The sequence below is a fragment of the Hetaerina americana genome, unplaced genomic scaffold, assembly GCF_022747635.1.
Source record: "Hetaerina americana unplaced genomic scaffold, ioHetAmer1.1.p SCAF_1, whole genome shotgun sequence".
Taxonomy (NCBI): domain Eukaryota; kingdom Metazoa; phylum Arthropoda; class Insecta; order Odonata; family Calopterygidae; genus Hetaerina; species Hetaerina americana.
In genome coordinates this window covers 98,534,102-98,558,754 of record NW_027286069.1, presented here as the reverse complement: position 1 = coordinate 98,558,754, position 24,653 = coordinate 98,534,102, and the positions used below count along the sequence as shown (strand labels likewise).

The 24,653-nt window shown below is 38.2% G+C and overlaps 1 long non-coding RNA gene across 2 annotated transcripts in view; it reads right to left on the bottom strand.

Moving 5' to 3' along the window:
* Positions 1–24,653, bottom strand: part of LOC139695216 (uncharacterized) — a 155,364-nt gene that overhangs the window by 103,275 nt on the left and 27,436 nt on the right. For both annotated transcript variants that reach the window (XR_011702286.1, XR_011702285.1), the window contains exon 2: positions 8,651–8,696. This is a non-coding gene — a long non-coding RNA (uncharacterized lncRNA). The remainder of the gene's footprint in view (positions 1–8,650; positions 8,697–24,653) is intronic.

The following is a 24,653-nucleotide window of genomic DNA, read 5'->3' as shown; positions in this document are numbered from 1 at the left end:
GCAGTAAGTAGTCATTCAGTGTATAAGGTACCACGATGGCTGTGCATTGGACACCTAAGTTTTAATCGAAGAGAATTATTACACCAAAACATATATGACCGAGAAGTTTCCAGGCATTCTTTCTTGATAAGCGCACTGCTCACCGAAACAGTAAAATCTCAAAAATTCTATTCCTCATATTAAAGAATTGATTAAAAATTTATTAATGGAATGGATTTCCAAAATTACTCAGATACAAATACTTGGAAGTGCACCAATTTCTATGATATCGAATAAAGGCATATAAAAGGGTTGTATTTGATGTTAGAAAAATTAGTTTCCAAATCAGCGCTTCCCAAAAACCAAGGTACTTTCATCAGTAAGTGAAATTTTATTTTCAATAAGGCTAAAAAAGACTAATTAAAAAATAGGATTTCTACTTTCACCGACAGCAACACAGAATTAAGTATTCCAGAAAAGAAGTACCAGCAATAATTAACTTCAAACAACCGCGTCGGTTACTGTCGAAAAACATTGCATATGGTGACAAATTACACACCTAGGATGCATTCATTGGGCAAATCAACATATTACTAACAGTGCGCTGCTCACGCTGGTCTAGGTACACCGACTCGATACTGAACATTTTATGAGAATCGATGGGTTTTTCTGCCGAGCAGCGGCATTCAATGATGGTAAACGTAATCGTTTGCTGGAGGCACCAATATATGCAATTAGAGGAAATGGGTGGGGGATAAGGCGAAGGAGGGAGGGTAAGAGTGAGAGACGTCGGGGAAGGGAGGCGGGAGGGTTGGTGGAGAGGCCTCCGGAAGGTCTGGATGCGTGGGTGTAACGGTCGTAAACAGACGTAACCAGGGACGGGAGCCAAGGAGTGAAGGAATGGTGTGAGTGGGATTTTGAGGAGCGTGAGGTCGAGGGAAAGAGGGAGGGGGAAGGAGGAGGGGGAAAGGAGTTAGGGGGTATGAGGAGAGGGGAAGGGGAAGGAGGAAGGGGGAATGAGGGGAGGGACCATCGGGTAGCGGAGCGGGAGGGGAAAGGGGAGAGATGATGGAAAGGGAGAGGTGACGATTGAGATGAATTGTTAGCGTAATTATGGCGGACATACCCAAGGCCATGAGAGTCTTCGAGAGAGAACAGACCCAATGCATCGCCCGGGAACTGTGAAACAAAACTGACTTAACATAATTCTCGCGATAAAAACAAATCTTTTTTTATTCACTATTTTGCGTGTACACTCAAACAACATCAAATAGCATTTGGTATTTGGCAAAGGACTGCATGACACTTGCTCAAGAGAACGCGCTACCTTGGTTTTCTCTTGTCACTTGAATAAACGAATTATCCTGCTTTTAGTTATTTCCTGATGTAACCATTTAGGCGATCACAATCAGTATTACGTGAGTAACTTATATAGCAAATTTCTTTCTGACACCGACAATATTATCATTACTGCAGCTGATTGAGAAATATGAAATACATTTTATTATTTAAAATAAAGTATTGATATTTACCTCAGTAATATTTCAATGCATATTAGCGGATGACTCCGTTAAAAGTTACTATTGCAGCATCTCCCACAGTTTCTTTGGAATTGCTCAGTAATATTTGTTAAAACGAGATTTCCATTAGTCAACATCATAAACTGAGCAATAGTTTCGCACCACCTTCATCCCTCTCCCGAACGTTTTTGAAAGGTTACGAAGATCAGTTCGAAAAATAACAGGGTAGGAACCCAATATAAAAATCGTACATTCGTCGTCCTCATGCTCAATTATACGAAAGAGACACTTAAAGAGATTTGACCCTTATTGAGGGCAGCGTTCTAAAATGAACATTGCGCAATAAACAGGACGTCTTCCAGCAGAATTAACTGCTGAGTTTCTATCTGAGAACGCACCACGGTAACTTTCCGCTTGGAGTGGAAAAATACAGAACGTTTAAATAACTCACCAATAATACGTTTGCTTAATAATTGAAGAACTTTCTGAAACCAGGGGGGGGGGGAAGAAAAATGGCTCAGCAAAATTATGGCCACGCATATTCCAACCGCATCGAGGCTGAAAACTTAAGTTTCTTTACAAGAAGGATTCATGTTTACCACGCAACATTATAATTGGAACACACCCGGAGGAAAATTAAATTTTTCCTTTTCATTCATGGCGCTTATTTTACTACACCAATAATGATGATACATGATTATAAATGTAAATCAAAAAATAAAAAGCTACTTCCAACCTAGAATGGATGACGAGTCACCCGAACGGACACAATGGGAAAAAAGTTGGAAAATGTACCATGTCAAAACGGACTTTTAATAATAAAAACCTCCGAACCAAAGGTAATGGCAGGAGAACTTAATAATTAAAGGCGAAACTTCAGGCATAGGAGTACAAAAGACATTTTCCAGAAAATAGCCCGAAGGCGGAATTGTGGTTATAGAGGATACTTGATCTTAGAAAACGACCGAAACCACGGAACTGGCTGCATATATCTTTCGCAAATCTGGGATATTTCCGTAAATTATGCGCGATGAAATGTGGACGAAAAATGATACCTCAATACATTTTCCAGGAAAATAAATAAATGAGCCATTGCAGGGAAACAAGGGTTGGATTGAGTCTAACAAATTGTACTTAGCAATAGTGGAATTACGCTTTTAAGGTTTCTCCAAGGTTGAGGTGAGTAGACGAGCCCAAAGGAAACTAAAACAAGAGGTCTCACTTAATATAGTAGCTGGACGCGTCACTCATGCAAGAGACGCATTCAAACCAGTGATCTCCGGGGTAGCTGGCGAGCGTTATATCCATCGAGGAAATCAAATTTTCATAACGTTAATATAGTACAAAAAATATTTTTATTAATACACATGAAAATGGGCGATGAAATGAATGATGAAAGCGAAATAGAAAACACAATATGATGGGAACTCTTAAAAAAATGTTGGTGTTAATACGGAAACTTCACCTCGGGACGAAAGAACTAAGAGCAAGAAAATCTTTCGTTGCGACTTCGACCTCTAGGTAAGGTACATTATATTTTTTTCCTAAAATAAAACGACCAATCGCAACGGGAGAAAACATTCCAAAAGGTTATCACCAAGCCAAATAGAAAAGCGACTTGAGATATCAACCACCAGCAATGAAAATGCCTTTCGTCGCCCGTGAGCCATTTAAACCTTTCAGACGAGATTTGGATTTTTTCGCTTTTGCTACAAGGAAAACGTTCCCGCCACGGCGTCGCCTGCTCAGAACGATTGCTCTACCGAGCACCAGCGATGCGTGGTGCTCCGTCGGCGTTTCCGGCACATAGAAAGCGGCGACTAAGAACACTGCCAAAATGAACACAATTTCTCAATCGTAAGGACCTTACGATGAATATTAATGTAAATAATTAATAACAGAAGAGGATCGTATTCTCCACTGTTTTTAGGAAATTTAATCACGAAACCATTACAGAATTTCTCATTATTTCTTATCAACAGCTTATGCTCCAAGTGCGACGTCCTGAGATCTCAATAATACTAGTTTTTTTCTGCATCCCCGTTTAGATTTTGCTTGGCATCAAGGCAGGGCTATTATAATCATCTTCCACTACTTGTCGGTCTGGTGTGCTACGTGTTCGACGGTTAACGATGTCAGCGTCTTTGAATACCGCCACCGGCACTACCAAGCAATCGGTTTTTGGGGTTGACCTCAACCATAAGAGTGCCTTAAAACCCACTTTAAATGTGAAGTCATTTTTCTTAGTGATGCACGGCAGTCACTTGGACGTTTCTCGAAGGTTTTAAAAATATTACATACCATCACTTCATGGCAGACAAAAGTAAGGGTAAAAACAGGAAATTATTGGGGCTTGTACTAATATTTTGTGATTTTATTTTTCGCATTTTTCTTTTAAGATATGTTCTGCATGTATTCAAAAACAAATACGCCACCATGGCCAAACTCTCGAAGGGTAGCTTCATGTTTGTCCACCTTCAACTATTCCCTTCGGACAAGGTAATGCCAAGGTGGTATTTGAGGGGGGTGGGAGTAATGCTTCCACCTTGATACAACCCACGGAAGAAAATGTATCTTGCCACTCGCTTTCGCCTGAGACGCTATTTTCATGGCTGTATGAATGATTGTAACCAGCTGTTGTTAGCCATAATATATCATCGTTCTAGGCCTAACACTTTTACTACTGCTCAAACGCAGCTCTTCTTTAGCAAGGCAATCAAGAAACTTAATTGCAAACGCTAAATGTAGCAAACTTAATTATCTCATGTCCGTGCGCAACAGGCCATCGTAGACATCGCATAGCACGTAAAAATCATATGGTTAGAGTATTACTAACATATATTATTGACAAAAAGAAAATATGAACACTTTTACTAGGGAGAATTATATAATTATAGGCATAAAACGATTATTCCAAAGATTACTTATAAACACAGTATCTTTATGAATTCATTATTTTATTACATGATTAGTTACGACTAACATTTATTAAATAAAATAATTTTTTTTCAAGAACAGTATCTTAAAATAACATTCAATTTATAGGGAATCACAATGTTATTTTACTCTTCTTCCGTGTGAAATGTAACAATCCTCATTCCCTTATGTCCTCCATTAATTGCGCCAAATGAAACTAAATGTTATATCGTATGAAGTACACTTTGGGATCATACATTTTTTAATAGCCACTTTCAGCATTGCAATTGATTCAGAATTCATTTCAATCCCTCCAGAACATAGCAACAAAAATTTCCTCCGGTTGTCTTCCAATTTGAATGTCCTTGAGAGGTCAATTGATCAATTCTTTCCTATCATTTTTTTAGAATATCGGAACTGCTTCATCTAGAGCACGCATTCAGGCTGACATTATTAGCGAAATTTTGAAGAGAATTTTACAAAAAGACGGCAGGCCTTCGCATTGTTGCAGAAGTAGAACTAATAAGTTTTCCCTGCGGTCAAGCAGAACCGTTAGAAGAACAAAAAATACATTAAATCGCAGTATCTACCACAGAGGCGGACAGGATTCGAACCTCTTATTTTGGTTTCTCCAAGGAGCGTGTAACCAAGGAGATAACCAGGCTGTTATTACGTTTCGTGTTGTTCAAGGACTGTTTATGACGTCGAGATATTCGAATAGCTTCGAAGAACATGTCAGTATTTTTGAACGGCTTAAAGAACTGCCCCAACTGCTCGAGCTCCACCCACCACTCCTTCCGTGCACCATCTTTGGACGATTGTGAAAACCGCATTGCATCGCCAATGAGATGGATTCTATTTAACTTGACTCATAAGGTCTCTTGGTATGCGATATCTTGGGGCAGGGAGTCACTTCATTTGAATGCAATCTACACAGCCGAGCTGGACATTGTAGAAATTTGTCACATTCATCGCCAGCGAAAATAAAAACTCGGTATAATTCCTATTGTTTATTCTTCGAGGAATCACGCTTGGTTACTATCGCAGGAATCATCTTTTTTATCATCGTGCTATGCATAAGGACAACCACACCGAGGGAAGAGCACAGTGCTATTATTTTCACTTTAAAAGAAGCATCCGAAAACAACGAGTATTTCGTTATAACTTTGATGTTCAGTGTACGCGAGTTAGATATCACCACCACCGAGTAATTCGAAAACTTGATGCGTGCAATGCGTGCTTAGAATCCCCAGGGAACACGCCACATCTCTACATAATACATAAGAGAATCGTAGTCGGAGATTGCGCAAGTTTCATTTCGGAATAATACAGGAGGGACAGAGAGAAGTAGGTGGGCGTGGAAAGGAGGAGTTGGTGGGAGGGGATGGAGTAGCAGAGGAAGACAGATGAGGACGAAGGAGAAAGGGAGGTAAATTTGGAAAAGGAGAGGGAGGGAGGGATAAAGAGGAAGAGTGGGAGTGGAGAGAGGGAAAGGCCGAGGAGAGCAACGAAGAAAACTCGACCGGGATGTTATAAACAAGAAGAGGCACGGGAGGAATGGATCGAGAGTCCCCCTCCGTTTTATCGCTCGATTCAAAACAAACAAATCCCGAGCAAAATTTATAGTGATACTTAGGAACTTTGTTTTTTCTAAGAAGCAGAGTAAAAGTGCAAATCCATGAAAATGAACGCAGCGGGATGGAGAAATATATAACTGCTTGTGGAAATGCGGTAGCAATTGAATGACATATCCATTACCATCGCAACGGAAAATATCATTATGGCCTGAATAAAATGTTCTCGGTCAGAAGCTCCAAGTTACTCAGAAAAAATCCGAACAGTTAGTAAGTACGTAGAATTAAAGCATCTCCTGAAGCAAATATTGAGACAAAACAAAATTAATATAGATTCTGGAAGCACGGATTGCTAGAGAAATGGATAAATTTTGATTTATTATTTCGAAGAATATTTATGTCTACAACTAAGTCACTAGAGTAGCTCCATAGTTCTTGCCTTACTTTTTAGGATTTCACTTCCAAAAATAAAAAACAATCATTTATTCACAGAAAAAGAAAATTACGGGCGGAGTGTTATAAGAATAGAAGTATAACTTCTACCTCTCATTCTCTTTAAATGTCGTCCAAAAAAGTAAACCTAATTCACCTGTCACAATCAGCCAATTTAACTCACTACATCAAACGTGTACGCATTATTATTTACATTAATGGCACTTTAAATCTTTTTTCGCTAATAAATTGAACTATACCCATTTACAAAGACTGGCGTGAATGTTTTATCCGTAGATTGTATCCAACAGGAAAAAAATGTTCAGTTTTATTAACTTAGTAATCATCAACGAACTACATGGTAGATATTTGAAAAATAAAACTCGAGGGCATTAAAATCAAAAATAAACATGTAATTTTGTTTTGATATTAATGATGGAATGAAACAAGATCTTCCTTCGGCGATGGGTCTAAAATCTAGGGAAGGGGGAACCCATTGTATTTCAAAAAGAAAATCGTTCAACCAAGTGCTTTCGCGGTGATTTCAAATTGACACCAGGTCTTTCGCGTTAGCCCAACGTTGCTTCATCTGGCTGGAACGCGGTGAAGGACGACGCACCTGAAGATGCATACTGTAACGCTAGCGACACCGTCGTCTAGACGGACAACGTGGGACTAATGCGAAAACCCTGGTTTCAAAGTAAATCCTTTCCCATAGCTTTACGAAAATTATAATGCTATAGAAGTTTGGGAAAGGAAATTGTAGGGACTATCAAAGGAATAAAAACAAAATTCGAATAAAGGTTGGCATGGATTAAATGCTTTTAAAGGACTAGGGAATCCAGAGTAACGAGTGTCTGGTCGTATCTCAAATGTTGCACCTAGAAAAATAATTAATAATATTCGAAATATTATCTTATGCGGAAAAAACTGCTATTGCAGCGTTCAATTTTGTCAGAGAAAAAATATAACTCGAGGACGTTGATCTCTATGGAAAGAATTAGGAAGATACACGCATAACAGATGCGGTATTATGTATTAAACGCATAATATATGGTTTTATATGTCGTCAATATTACTGTAAATTATATCTCCGCGTATAGAAAAATGCAACTCGAAGATATTGCATTAGAGAACGGCAACACATACCAACAAGGGATTTTAAAAACGTCACACTTGAAATTTAAAATCTAGGATAAAAACCACTAACCACAGTAATCAACCCGCAGATTGCTTTGATAGGCGAGGGTAGAGCTCATCTAGTACTAAGATCAATGGCGTGTGAAATTCACAAATCAGAGTGTGAGGGTTGCAGTTCCTTGCCCCAATCCACCTGGGTTTTGCCAGGAAGATCAGGTACCCGAAAAATCACAAAGCTTGGGTGAATCTGAAGAGGTGTTTGGTAACTGTATAAAAATATTTATTCTCCTTTATACGTAAGGGAACAAAAAACGAAGGAATATCATTAAAAGATACGGACGATAAAGAATTACAATTTCAAAGATTGAAAATTACCTTATATTCAATTCAATGAGTTGGCATTTTTCAACGTCGATAGCATAAGACATGACTCACATCGAAAATATGAAATATGTTAACGAATTTACTCGTAAATCACCAGTGAAGATGGTATGCATTTTACTAGTTGCTATAAAATAAGAAAATTTCAAAAATATAAATTGGGGTTTAATATACTTTAATCTGCCCTGTCGTATTAGTGAGGTGCGTAACGCACTCGACTGCTAACCAAAGGGTTGGGGGTTTGAGTCCCGCATTTTGCATTTTTGGGCGCAAGTGAAATCTGGTGACTTTGCATTCCAGACATCTGATGCCAAGAGTGGACTATATCAGGATCCCGCGGGAAAACGGGTCATTAGATAGGCCCCAAAAGAAAAACAATAGAGAGAACACTCCAATTTTTAATTGAAATGACTCAACTGTTTCCCCGAGATTATGTTGATGAATAAAAATCAGCATGTTAATAAATGGAAGAGGCTTGGGGGGCAATGCTCCCAGACTATTAGGATTATATCTTCTTACGATGGACTCAAGAGGCTCAATCACGAACTCTCTGAAGATCGTTTCGGTAGAACGACTATGCTTAAGCCTCGAACTCTTCGTGATTGTTCAACGCGCGGCAAGTAAAATTTACAAATCGTAAGAGGGAGGGGGGAAATTTTCTAAAACTAGAATGTAGGAAAATAATTAGGGAACATTGATTCTACTCACAGGTTACGCCGATTCTCAATCGCGGAGAGACCAAGGAAGTTCCATCCTGGAAGAAAATAAAGAACAAATTTTCATTTGCATAATAGCAGTTATCTATTTTAAAAATTACAAAATGAAAGCTGGGTTTGCACATAAGACGCATGAAGAAATGTAATTAAAATAATCAACTGCTACGAACTCGCCACAACTTACAACTTCTCAACTGATTCGATTCAATCGAGAGCGGTTCACAGATGTGAACAAGAAACTCGTCCATCAGTCGGAGCCTCCGTTGCCGCTCCCATCAACCACAACTCCTCGAAACATCATTCTAGAACTTGACCAGTGAAAGAAAGAGACAAACGGCTCTTGCGTAACAATATGTATGGACAGAGAAGGTTGTGGGGGATATGTGGGATGGTCGAAAATTCCTAGAAAACAAGTGGGAGGGACCTACCCACCCGACTTTCGCCAGTTTATTTTTTCATGTCGAGTTCATGTCGTGGATCACAGCGTGAGAAACTAATCTGCCAATTTCAACAGCAATCGATAAATTAAGGGAATCAATAGTTAAAGTGGTTTATCAACTGACTTTGAGTCATCCAAAAAAACAAAATTACCATCAATATGAAACCAGTTAAGCAAAAAAATTATTCTTACAGAATTAAATATACTAATAAATTTCATGAACGGAGTAATGAGAATTGAAATCACTGTGAACAAGCCAAATTTTTAAGGAAAATTTTTAAGTTCATACGAATAAATTCAGACCCTTGAGTGGACCCAAGTAACTTTGGCTATCTCTTTTACAGCCTCACACAATTTTTTTTCGGAATAGAACTAAAAGAATAAAGAATCTTGTACTAAGGAACCAACTTCTTAAAAAATGGTACAATGGAACCTCCAATTGAAAGGGATTATTTGCTCATTCTTTAATTATAAATAGGCATAAAGAAACAATAAAGATGTTACATTAAAATAATATGGATCAGAAGTTGAATCTAAACCAAAGGACAACAATGGACCCTAATATTCACTGAAGATCTTCCTCCATATTATGGGTACACCACTTTTTACCCCATGAAAGCCTAAAGAATCTCCGCTGCTTAGCCTCAAGTAATTACAAAAATTACGGCTTACCACCAGCAAATGTAAAATTAAAATCTTTCCAATATGTAATGCTAATATAGGACACCGCACCCATTTTTTTTCTAACCTTGATAGAACTGTCCCCATACGTCTCCACAGCAATAGATAATGATATTTAACAGGCTAGTCTAGAAATGTTCCATTCACCATTAGAAATATTGTCATGGCTGAAGAATACATTTTCAAAGTAAAGTTTCTCAGCTAATGTGATTACTGTACAAGGAATAATTTATCAGATAACAATATTAAATTGAAAAATACAATATATTAACCATCAAAACAACAAATACTAATTCTTATGTCATTATTGTTTCTATTTTACGTAGGGACATCCACGCGCGTAACATATAACGCTATAACGCAAGCAATTACATTGTCATCAATGATCAAAAGGTCCATGAACAAGGTGAAACTATATTCCAGCCCCCATTGCTAGTTTGAAATTATCAGGACTAGTTTTTAAATAATGCTACCAATACGAAAGATTCTCTCACAAAAAAGAAAACAGCAATAAGCGGGTAAATGATGACAAGCGAAGAAAAATTATCTGACAGATACCCAAGTATTACCAGCAACTCAGACATCAGCTACTTGGCGAGATATTCACGACCATATGGTGAGGTACGAGATAGCACGAAATGTCAATTCATTCGCCTTTCAGCGCCATGCTCGAAGGGGGAGAGGATTCATTATGGCGAGACTTGGAAAAAAATAAGCTCCCACTCGATCTCTCCATTGGGAAATTTTATTGAACAAAAGGGCTCCGCAGAACAAAAAAAAACACGTAAGCTTCAATTTTGCCAGGAGCCATTTACCCGCTTAACGGGCGACGATTAATATCGATAACCCATCATTTTAATCAATATGAAAAACTCGAGCAGCGCTTTTGAAGAAATACAGGCATACTTTCACGCCTACTCCCCTCTCGAGATCGGGGTTTAATAAAGGACCCCCGAGTGAGGAGGGGGTGACGAGGTGAAGGAGGAGGGAAGGGAGATGGATAGGAGAGTCTGTGCTAGAAATCAGCGACCTGCTCTCATCACACGCGCGCGCCCCCGCGCCCTCCCCTCGCTCCTCTCTTAAGAGCCGCGGACCAAAAATAAACTCGAGATGTGACTGCGGCCGTGGGAGGGAGCGGGAATGAGAAGAGGGCGGGGGAGGAGGAAAAAAAGGCTGCAGCTGCGATGGAAAGAGGAAGGTGAATGGTAGTGAGAGGAGAAAACGCGGACGAGGAGGAAGGTGGCGCGGGGACGGGGCGAGAGGGCGGAGGGGCGGGGAGGGAGATGGCATGAGAATGAAAAGAGTTGTAATTGCGTGGAAATGGAACAAAAAAGTATACGATGAAAAGCCTTCGATAAAGAATGTAGCTACACCGGAGCCAACGGCTCTGGCAACATCGACCCTCCTCAAATGAGCGGGGTCATTCTCATTAAACTGTGAAGGACCAAGTTATACTACAAGCATACAGAATACTTGTAGAATGCAGAGAAATGTGCCCGAAGAAACACCAGAAGATAACGCTTGGCCAACTGATAAGTTAATAACTACTGTGTGTTTTGAGGACAGCCACGAATGTATACGCTTAACAATTAATAATCCATATAAGTGCAAACTCAAAAGAATTTGAACTGATTTGTTGGACGAGGTCTTCGAACAAGTGCCCTATCACCATTAGCAACTTCTGTTGTGAGTAAATTACAAGGACTTACACACTGAATTGTGGCTTTGAGAAACAGACTCCGGGTGAACTATTCATAGAGGTATAACTATCAGCTCGAGTTCAACACATTATCATAGGGATCAAACGACGGCGTCGAATGAATAATAAACGGCAGTAATCAGCTAAAATTAAAAGGGGAAACTAATGCAGGACATAACTGTTGGCTGGGCGTAATTTATCCTTATGTGACCCAAGAAAGGTGACTGAAGGGAGCTGTATGTGTATGTATACTTGTACATGTACGTATGCGTGTGTATATGTGTGTGTGTATATATATATATATATATATATATATATATATATATTTATATATATATATATATATATATATATATTTATTCACACACACATACAGATATATATATATATATATATATATATATATATATATATATATATATATATATATATATATATTTACATACATATATATATATTTACATACATATATATATATTTACATACATATATATATATATTTATTTATTTATTTATTTATACATATGAGGGAAGGCAGAAGAATTTTAACTGTTGAGCGACTGATTTTTCGGTGTCACAAAAACAATAACATCCTTCAAAATAGTGATTGTAAATCAATGTTTAAACTACAGTGAAAGACAAGATCACGAATTTTTTGTTTCATCTGGACAGACATGATTTAACAATTTTATTCTAACCTTGGACTTCATTAATTCTATTGCTCCTCTAAGTGTTTGAATTTTAAGGTGAATAAGAATAATAACACCCACGTCTGCACCTAGCGCAGCAGATATTCCCAATTACCTTTCAAAATAATTAATCTTTCAAAGTATGCCGAACCCATTTGATTCTCCTATTCCGTATCGCGATTCAGCTTTTTCCTCCTACTTTCTGTCAGCATCATTATTCGGTTTTTTATCCGCCTATTTCCTCTATATTCGCCTCCAGCCAATGATTTTGAAAGCTTCTATTCTTACCTGGTCTGATTTTCTAATGGTTAATGCCTCGGATCCACATGTTGCCATACTTGAAATGAATGCTTGAGCGCCATGCTTCACATAATGATTCCTTGTTTGTACACTAATCTTCTTTGAGCATAGAAGTTGCCTCTTAACTTGAGCTAATCTTCGCTTCCTAATCGTCTAATCCCTTCCACCTCAATTTATGCTACTTTTACGGTTGGCGAAAAATTTTCCTTGTTCTAATTTTTCACCACTTAACATAACAGGTGCCTGCATCTTCTCTTTCGCATACATTATTTTAGTTCCCAAGGCATTGACAATCATGCTCCATTTAATTACCTACTTCGTCAATCATGCCTTCCGGTTTCTCTGTCTGATATTGACATGATGACGGGGAATCGTGGCGCGAGAATTTCTTCCCCGCCCACCTTTAATACGTTTATGTCCATTTTTTGTACTTCTTTCATTGCCTCTTCAAATTACATGTTGAATAGTGCATGTGAGAATTTGCATTAATATGTTACTCATTTATTTGTGCTTCTCTTTATCTTCTGTCTTCCATCCGCATGGTGGCGACATGGGTCTTGTTTGTTTTTCTTTCGTTGTAATCCATAACAAATGCTTTTTTTCTGAGTTCACGAATGCACATAGAATGCTGCCTGCTGACGAGTATTATAGGTATTTTCGACGTGCTCGTATGCCGTTAAGGTACGGATGCCCTCGTTCCACTGCTCTTCTTAACTCAATTAAGTTTTCGGACAGGCTGTTTTCAGTTAATTTCTCGATTCTCATTCCATTCTTTCTTCTACCTTCGGTATATTACTCCTGCTGGTATTATGGACATATGTGAAACTAGACTCGACGCTTCGTCGACACGAGGTCTTCACATCTCGCGCCTCGCTATCTCCGGCATTCCTCCCGCCAATTTCTCATAGATCTCCGGCAAACTTCCAGGGTCGTACATCTTTGTTTAACCAAATAATAATACCCTTACTTTACCTCCTAGCGTATTGAAAATTTCTTTGCTTATTCCATTCACTCCAGACGTCTTGTATTTCATTAAGCCTCTAGCTGCTCAGCCGAACTCACTTCTCTGTAAATCTGGACCAAGATCGTATTTGACCCCCTTGCTCACATCTTTTATTGGGACATCTTCCAGAAGTTTTAGTCCCTGAAAGTTCTTTGATGTACCCCTTCAATTTTTTCCTGTGTCTTCATCCTCTATTAACATATTCACATTCGCATCCCTAATGATGGGGTATTTTGTTTTTCTTTCTACGAAGGGCCGCTTGCTTAGCTTGAACGCTGTTTCTGTGTTTCCCTTCTTTATTAACAAGAAGAAAGTAACTTCACTCTTCCTTGACATTCTTACACCCCCCTGTAACTTGTTTCGTAACTTTCTGAATAGGGTTTCCTCCTCTTCATTTCTTCTCTTACATGCTTGGTAATCTACGGGCGCCTGGTGCCACTTTTACTGGCTAGTCTATGGATCCCGTAGAACTACGATTACGTTCACTAGGTTATTTCACTTGCCTTCTGTACTGATTCCTTTTCTTATCTTCGGATTTCAATTGATTGAAGACATGAATATTTCGTTTTCCTAGCCACAAAACTACAGATTCAATTTATTTTTCCTTCATCAGGGAATCAAAATCACAATATTCAACCCCAATTTCGGTTTGATAGGTGAGGGTAGAGGTCACCTAATATTAAGGCCTCTAGGAGGCGCCACAGCCCGCTGTACCACGCGACGCGTGAAATTCACACATCAGAGTAGGGGGCCAATTCTTTGTTTCCTCTACCGACCGTGGTTTTCCAGGAAGATCTCCTACCCGAAAAAAAACACACGGAATGGATGAAGCTGAGGGTGCCATCCGGAATCGAACTCGGGCCCCCAGGAAGTAGTGGAACGCTCTATTCACTGGATTACCACGCCCCTTTAAATTTACATGTTCGTAAAAATTAACATTCGTAATGGAAAATATAACAAAATTAAGTTACCCAAAGATAAGTTGCTTGAATGTATCACAAGGCTACACAAATATTGCCATATAACTTCGAGACGTAAACAATATTAGTTCGTAAATCAATGTTGGTGAAAAAATAGGCATGAGGAAAAACTGGGGCGATGTCTACCTCCGGCATGAGAGTAGAAATGGAGAAGAGCCACAAAACAAGCAACCCTTCACTCCCATTTTTCACGCCGGCCTCTTTATGGTGAGAAAGGGATCTTCAGGGATTTTTTTGGAGCGAGTCTCGGATCCCTTCTCCCTCTTAAGAGGTGGGACATGAGAATAGAGAGGCGGCCTTCTCCCCGGCAGGCACCCATAACTTCTCTCTCTCTCTCTCGTACTCGTAGTTCTTCCGAAAATGGACTAAAACTACTATGCCACAAAAGAAAACGTTCACAATGTCGACGACAACGTTGAATTTTGGAATTCCTGTCAGTGTGACAATATGGAAAACAATCTTTTTAACTCTTTTCTCCAAGACACACCCAAAATCAAGAAGTTTAGTTAAGTCCAAGAAAAATACCTCATCATTTCATTATCGCCTGAATATTGTAAAACGGTTAAGAAAGAAACTGTTTTCGACGGTAGTGGAAACGTATTCTTCTGTATATATCAGTGATCGACATAAAATATGCATACAGTGATTGAAAACGACAGTAGACCACATAATAATCATTAAAAAATTATAGCGAAGCATACAAGAAGTTTCCTAACGTCAGCTAACCCTAATGACGTCACTTTCAATTAGTCAGAACGCGGCTGTTGCGTTAGCATAATAAATTATTTCTTATGATCCGCTTAGGGTCCAAATGACCGCAACATCCATGCTTTAGAACCGAATAGTTTCCTCATTCAGCAAAATGAAAGCCAATAATGGGGTTGGCAACCCAAGGTTTTGAAGTATTAAACAAACTCATGATATTGACTAGGTTTTTTCGCTTTATAAGTACTTTACGTAAGTCTTCATATTACGTGTACATTGCGTTTGGGTCTATTTTGGATTTAAAAAATCTTTTGGCGCATTGAAATCTATATTTGTTAAACAAACTCGCTATTAGTATCTGCTTTACTCAGTATTTCCAGTTTGGTAAGTATACAGCATGCAACGTGCCTATATTTAACTTGCGACCAGAATGATAGGGTTTAATAAGTAATATACGAACACTTTTAGTAGAGCGCACCACAGCTTAGACACGATTTATTGTAAAAATATAATTTAACGGAAAGAAATGCCGAGAACATTTGAGAGAATTGAATTGGAAAATATGAAATATGTACCGCTTTCACGCAAAACCTTTGAAATTACTAGATTCAATGCGGACGCGTAAACGAGGCCATTGGTAGAGAAAGACAGTTTGAAGTCAGTAAATTTTAAGACTCTTTCTGGTTGATTTGTAAGTGTTGCTGCAATTGTCAATGAAAAAAGCAAGTTTTAAAAGATTTATTTCTTACGTGAAAAACCAATAAAAATGAAAATACATAATTTTTTTTAAATTACATGCTGTTTAAACTGATTCCAAAATACATGCAACCAAAATAGTTAAACGACGATGAAAATAAAATGCATAATCGTCTTAAATACCTTTTCTTGAATTCATTTTTGACTACGTACGTAAAGGTAAATACCCATAAAAATATTAAAAAACAAAGCATATTAGTGTTAATGGTATTCTGGGAAGATTTCTAAATCTTCCGCAAAGATTTCTAGGCTTCTTCAACGCGAAAATAAATGCAGCACGAAGCATTCTACGTATATGCCAATAAACTGAAATAACACGCTTTCTCAAATTATATATATATATATATATATATATATATATATATATATATATATATATATATATATATATATATTTATATATATATATATATATATATATATATATATATATATATATATATATATATATATGCTTTCGTAGACGTAACACGGAAGTGCCGAATAGTACAATACACAGTAACACACAATATAGAAACACAAAAAAAAGAACACTCACACGTATTTTCTTGATATTTCGACGGAAACAATCCGTCTTCCTCTGATTACTTCTATATCTTCAGAGGAAGACGGATTGTTTCCGTCGAAATATCAAGAAAATACGTGTGAGTGTTCTTTTTTTTGTGTTTCTATATTGTGTGTTACTGTGTATTGTACTATATATATATATATATATATATATATATATATATATATATATATATTATATGCATGCAAAGCGCATCAATTGTCGAATGACCAATTGAAGCAACTGTCATTAATTAATAAATGGCATTAATTTCTAGGGAAACATATAAACGTCTGGAGGAAAATTGAGGAATATATATATATATACATATATATGTGTGTGTATATATATATATATTCCTCAATTTTCCTCCAGACGTCTATATAAAGTCATAGAAATTAATGGCATTTATTAATTAATGTTCAACTCATAATCGAATATGGAGAGGGAAGCAAAGAAGAATCGGCCAAAAACTTTCATGATAGAAAGACCAGTTTGGTTAGAAAGGCAACTGAGGTGGACATCTTTCGTCGAGAAATAGGAGAGTGGGAGAAAGAGACTTGCATTTCCGAGCAAGCCCCTTGTCAGATATAGTATTACGCTTTAAGAATTAGTTTTAGATACATGGGTCAATGAAGGGAAATAAGACTCATTATCACCCGTGTTTTTCAACGGATACGCGAAGGAAATAATAATTAAGGCATGGACATTCAAGTATAGCTTGGAATGAAAGTGCGTGCCGAAGTGATCAAGTAAAATTTGCAGATGTTCAAGTCTATCAAGTGATTTAAATAATCAATGCACATATTTAGGAGCCAGTGTGATAGATATGGCATGAGAGCTGATGATAAGAAAAGGAAGATAGTGGGGCTATGAAGAAATAGCAATAATATTAAAAGATTTTCGAGAGGGCGTCTTCACATAGAGAAGTGGGTTGATGAAAAGAAACTCATGCAAAGAAGATATTAGCGAAATCTTTGACATAGGGAGCAGTTTATTATGAATCAGACTCTTGGACAATGAGGCAGGTTGGTAGGTATAACAGCAGGCTTTTCAGATTTTGGTTTGTAAATTAATGAAAAAAGTGGAATGGAGGGAAAGGAGAACGGATAATTAAATGATAAGTGAAGAGAGAAAGCTTTTGGTAGAATTCAAAGAAAGCAGGGAAGGTGACGACTAAAAGTTGATGCTAGGTAACGTTTAGAGTAGTAAAAAAACTGATAAAGACGAGAATATCGAGTATGCACGGGAGAGGTAAGATAGGGATGAATTACAACTGGAATAAAATACTGTTTCTTGGTATGTGGGTTTAGAAGCGTAGGTTATTAGTGGTGATTAGATTCTGAGGCCATCAAAACCCTACCTCGACTCGCAGCTATCGTTAATGATAATAGACATTATATATAAGCTCATATGGACCACAGCTCATCGACTATAGTAATTATCAGTATTCGTACACCATATGAGCGAATGTTAAGAATTCAAAGCCATAAGAGATAGTCTTTAAATATCATTATTTGATTTAAGTGATCCAAATAGGCTTTACTCACAGCGAACACAATTTAAACTCATCAGATGCAAAAGTTTATTACCAGTGTTTCATAGATTCATTTTATAAGTTCAGAACCAGAGAAAAACACGTACAATTTTACACTTTATTAATATTTTTCTCTGTTTCTCTTATTACAGAACGATTCCACCGCATCACTCCTGAATTTTACATTTTAGGTTTACTATGGAGCAGGTTTACTTAACCAGCACATCAATCACCAGAGTGTCGGCTCGGCACTATCAGATTAGAAACGAATTCAACGAATAAGATACAGAAATAACACGCATGAATTCTCAACTAGCCGGATGAAAAACGGAGAGTAATAGGCATGGCAAAGGAATCGGTCCCCTTCCAACAAGAGTTGTTTCCATCTTCACGACTCCCACGTACGAAGAATTTGTCAGCGAGGAGTAGTCAAACATTCGTGCAACCTCTCCCGGTGCATGTGCTCCTTAGTTTATGAGAAAGGTATAAGTGAGTAAAATAATGCCCGAATTTAAGAGTCAGCTAAAAAATAGACACCGACGGGCTATCAAGTTAGAAAGCGGATCACCATTAGTACCAAGACAATCTTCAGAATAAAAAAGCAAATTAAGAAACTTCAGCAATTTGCCGATCCGTGAATAATTTATCCTCAAGGCTCTGATGCTTATACAAGATTTCGGGTCCCAAAAACGACATATTTATTCAGAATAGAGAAAGTGCCAACAGCCTCTACTATTACGCGCGCCCTCGTAACGCGGTAAGAGAATATATCCCTGCATTACCTAACGATATTTACTACTTGTTTACAAAAGGCGAGACCGTAAAACACTATTTTCTCTTTTGGCCCGGGTGAGGAGAGAGATACTTCCAACTCCTCTCAAAGAGGCACAGACGAATTAAACGTCCATCCTGAAATCCACCAATCGTCTAATTAACGCGTGCATTTGGGGAAGGACAAACACCGCTCTATCGGAATCGGGGTCACATGGCAAAGGAGCGAGGGTGACAGGGCGAGGCAGAGGCGGCTAAAGGGGGGTGGACAGCCTTTCGCCTGGGCGTTCCAAAAAGCGCCTTCCGCGTGCTTACTGCCGCCGGCTGCGCCGAGAGTCCCCCTCACACCCAATCCCCGGCCTCCACCCAGCCGTTTGACACTCTCCCGCCACCCTTACAAACACCCCTCCCCTCTCACTCCCTCCCTCATCAACCCACCTCGCTCCAAATCTACCTTTAGCGGCGTCTATTCCAGTCCACGAATTAAGGTTAAGCAGCCGCCTCACGTCCCGATGCCCATTTCTCCGTCCCCTCCAACTCCCTCCCCGCCCCCATCTCTTTCGGTTGCTCCTTCTTCTTCCCTTCCCCCCGAGAATCCTCCCCCGTGCACCGAGTGGGCAGACAATGCGACTTTTAAGAGTTTCACCAAATAAAGTAATATATTTCCGACGGGCTGCCAAATAATAGGACTCGTGCAGGTGCATCCTCGAAAATGACGAGTTGAGAAATGTTGTCTGAGAATCTTAAAATGGCTCCAATAAGGATGAGGAGCGACAACCTGACTACATGAGTCATACGAAATGATGTCGATCGCCTCTTCCTTGAGTTGGAAACGGAGGGTAGGGTGTAAGGTCATTGCAAGTTTTCGGAATAATTTAAGGTAATTGATGGCACAATTAGAATAGGAGGCGAATCACAAAACAGGAAAACCAAGAACAGCAGTTACTAAAGTAATAATTACGTTCGGATATTCTAGCAAAGCTAAATAATAATAATATTCACTTCGAATAATCCTCCTCAGGCTCTAACTTCAAGGTCTGTGATTAAAGTACTAAATCTCATGTTCGACATACGGCACCCGCCCATTACACATATTTGATTAGTTGGGCATAATTGTGATTAAGGCATGTTGTGATAAGCAGTGACCTCAACCCAAAGAGGAATGCTATGGGCTCTTATACACCTTCGATTCAATTTCTTAAGTGTTCGTCCGTCTCTCACGGGCTATAATTTTTCAAGTACACAAGTGGTGGAGTTGACTACAAATTGGTAGACAAAAGATATACAGGTATGAAAGGACGTATGAAGTATGCGGATTTTAAGACTTTTTTTAAATGTTGGATATCAGGTTGCGTTTTCTTAAGAGAGGCAAAGAAATTTACCGTTGTCGAGTCCTGGTTCATTCAAAATCTATCTTAAAAGGTAAACACAAAAAAAAATAATTCTGAAAATTTACTTTCATTGAATATCCATCCCCTTGCACATTCCTCCTCCAGAGAGTGGATTCTGTCTAAAGCAGGAATCTTCTATGGTCGACTTGCCGAGCAATTCTAATGAAAGATCGTAATTGATTTAATACGCGAAAGCCAAAAATATTTTTCCCTAACAGATTGTAACAACAGAGTAACCACACTGAGCTCAGAATGGCGGGAAGTCTCAATGGCAATATACAGAACTATAAATGACTTTAGACTCGACAGGCTAAAACACCTAGCGGGGTCTTGAAGAAGGGTTTATTTCATTTTGGAATGTCAGGTTTGCTTTAATAGCAGAAGGTAAAAAATGTACCGTTTTATTGTCTGTGTCCATCCAAAATCTATATTAAACGGTAGAATACGAATATTAATATAAAATGGTATATTATTAAAGTTCAAAATTTTATGAAGGAATTAAAGTGCCGTTGAAAACAATTACAAAGTTACGGAGTGCCCCATTTATTGAGTTTTAAATCAACAAACTATATGAAAGGAATAACTAACAAAGGAGTTCTACCAAGAGCAGGAAAAGAGAGAATTCTAGTTATACCATTGGAAACAAGAAATCACACCAATCACCGTATTTAAACGCTCAAAATCTTAAATTTGATGGTTTGAGGCTGTACTTCGTGAAAATTCATGATCATTGAATAAATAAACTTGTTATTTTTTCACATTTTTTGCGTTAAAAGCACCAAGTTTATTTTTTCGGTGACTAAAACGTATGTTGAAAACTGTGGTCACGGGGAAAATGAACGGAAGCAACCTAATGAAGGGAAAGAGCCTAGATAAGATATGTGCAAACAAAGTCGGGCATGAAACCAAAGAAACATGAATATGTTAAAGAGGCTGGCTGTCAGCGGAACTGTCTGGAGGGCAAACAACCAAACCCGATAAATGACCAATGATCGCGATGTTATGAACATTAATTGATCCCTAGACGATTCAAGAATATAGCAAATTTATCAAGTGAATTTATGAATTAATACTATAAAAACAACGGTAGATACAGGGTGAGGAATTAATTGGGTTAGAAAAGAATTTTCTTCGGACCAACTACTTATAGACAAGAATGGAAGATGCACGCTAGTTTGGCCGTGTTGAGAAAATGATAGGAGTACTACAGATTTGAAAGAAGCGTAAAAGTTTTGAGAGAGGGATGGGCCATGGGAAAAAAAGTTCATGTAAGAACCTGACAAAAGCGAATAAAGTTTATAAGGATAGCGCAGTTTTGAAAAACCACCAAACGGAAGTAGACACATTTCCAGAAATAACTTTAAAATCGGACATAGTCAATCCCGAAAAGGACGCCTTAAAGGGTACAGATATATAATGTGTTTAAGCAAAAGAAATTTTGTATTCCGCATAATACCGTTCAATTAACAGGTTTAATAACCATAAGTTGGGTGCAGGTAATCTTTGAAAGGTAATTTCAGAACACCATTAAAACTATGGCTAAATGTTAACTGCAAACATTTATATGCTGTTAAATTAATTACACTCCCGCATAAATTAATACATCGAGAACTGGAAATATTGTGACACCAGATTGCTGAACGACTTGGATTTTAAAATGATTAATTACGTGGACAGGACTTTTCTCACAAAATAAAAATGTGTCACAACACACCATCATTGCACGCAACGCAATAAATATGGTTCATATGTATAATGAAAATACCTGTGTCCATCATAGTGGAGTAAATGGTAAAAAGGGCATGGGGAGAACCTGAGGTAGGGATAAAATTCGGTGGACAATTCATAAAATCAATTACATCTGCGGATGATGAAGCTTTAGTTTGCCAGTCAGCCAAGAAGTTAGTCATTACTGAGCGCATTGGAAAATCAATGAGATGAGATCTGATGAAGAAAAATGTAAACAAAGCAAAGGTTATGAGGTTTTTGATAACAAAGAAAGCTAAGTTAACCGCTAAATAGAGGGCCAAAGACAAGAGCAGTTGAAACAGTTTACCTATCTTGAAAGTGTTTTGGACAGAGATTATCAAAGTTGAACAAGAATTGTATGTCCTAAAACAATTACGCTGGGCAAATGAACAATTGGAGGGAGGAAGTTGAGGGCAGGAAATTTGAGTATGGACGTTAAGAAGACTAGCGAAAACTATGAAACGGAGCATGGTTTTGTACGTTGGGGAAACATGGTCGTTAAAGCAAAATGATAGGCGCATATTAGAGGCCTTTGAAAGGTGGGTGTGGAAGGATGGAAAAGGTCAGATGGATAGAAAGGGAAACAACCGAAGAAGTACCAGGCACGGCGGGGGAAGGGGAGCGGGTCGTTGGGAGAAGTCCAAAACAGGTATGAAACGTTGATACAGAGTATTTTGATTGGCGATGGAATGCTGAAGACTGTGATAGAAGGGAGTACGTTAGGCAAGTGAGGTATGGGGGACAAACAGGATTGGTACGTTGCACAGAATGAATGGAGATACTGGTATTTGAAATTGAAGAACGATTTCATGAACTGTGGGAAGTCAGGTTGTGTCTTTTTGGACAGAGCTGGTAAGTGTAGTGACGTTCAACGTCCCCATTGAAAATCTACGCTAAACGGTAGAATACCAATATCAATTAAATTGGAAATTAAATATCCCCCAATGTTCAGTCAGTTAAGTGTGCGCATGACCGCAGATCGTATTTGAATTGATAAGATGACAGTGCACAACATTATCACTGAAAAATGGGCGAATCAAAAGATCTTCGCTGAACTCATCCCGAAGGTCTTGACGGACGACCAAGAGCAGAGTCGGGTGTCTCCTTGCGAAGACCTGCAACGGCATTGTGGCGGATTCTTTAACTCCCTTATAATCCCGACTAGGTATCAGCAGATTATTTCGCATTCCCAAAAGTGTAATCCTCCCTGAACGCACATCACCATGTAACCCTAAGTGCCTTCAAAGAAGCTTGCACGCGTAACCTTAAGGACCTTCCAGAATTCGCCATCCAGGGATGCTTCGAGTCGTGGAAAAGCTGCTGGCAAAAGTGTGTCGACGCTCAAGGGATACACGTTGAAGAATTAGGAAGAAATCTGAATACTTTTTATACAAACCATGTGTGCATGCAATCATGATTAGATAATAACTAATAAACCATTACAACCGTTTTTACGAAATTAGCCTTTTTTACTCAAATTTTTGCTAGTAGATTTCTCGCAAATATTTAAACTGTGTCGGTGGGTAATATTACCCCTTTCTCTACATTACCACATGATCTATTTTGTTACACATGAGTGAACTACAGACTTCGATGGAATCCTTTGCATTTATTGACGGAACTATTACACAGCGATCACAGTTTGAATGCTCGGAATTCATAACTCGGTCCGTAAGAATGTGAGTGAACTTAAACATGTACATTATAAAAGATAAGACCTGGTTTGAAAAAATACTTGAATTAGTAAATACTAATAAAACATAATAATCGATAGATTGAAATTCCATGATGCTTCATGAAGCATTTTTTTAAATTCATTAGTTGAGGTACTTGACGTTTGATGCTATGTTTGCAACAAGTTAACTCTAATCAAGAAAATTTATTACGAAAAAAATAGACGCCTATGCCCGAGGCGAAATTCGAACAAAGGACCAAAAATGATAACAAATAAGTTTCCTCCCGAAAATAATATGTCATCTAGGTAGTTCAGTTAGATACCTATTTGTCTTTATGCACTAATTGCAGGAAATGCTATTTACGCGAAACAATTTCTGCGGCCTCATTCTTCAATTACGAGATGACGATATTTTACATTTTTAATCTCAAAGTTAAGAGTACATAAAAATTGGAATTTTCCAGCAAAAAATATGAGCAGAAACCTGTTCATTCGGAAAAAACCTCAACACAAAATCTAGCTATTATATCATCACTTAGTGCTAAAGACTATAGTTCAGAGAGACTATGGTGTCCAGTACCACTGCAGTCGCCTATATCACGCGGGTGTGACCAAAATTACGTAACCACCACCATCCAGATAAAGTTTACAAACTCTGTTTAACAACAGCATTAGCAGCATAGGGAAAAAGAGACACTTAAAGTTTCCGTAATTAAAGCTTGATTTGAATTGATTTTAGCAATGGCTTCGACTTCAAGACAGAATAGCCTTGTATTAATTCTTTTACTTTATATTTTAACAGTAAGTCAGCCACAAGAGAATAGGTTTTTTTAAACTAATTAGCCAACCATGTTTCGCGAAGAAAATCCCCAAATAGAAACGATTGGATAACCCTGTCTTCTTCGTTGTAGGATCATTTTCTCTAAGCTATTTCTACGAATACCTACAAAAACCTTCTCATGGAAACTTCAAACAATTTTAAAATAGTGCATGGAAAAGTTAACTCTGGTTCGCGTAAGTATATGAACTTTTGAACACAACTACACAGCAGTTTCTTTGAGGCATCTAACAGA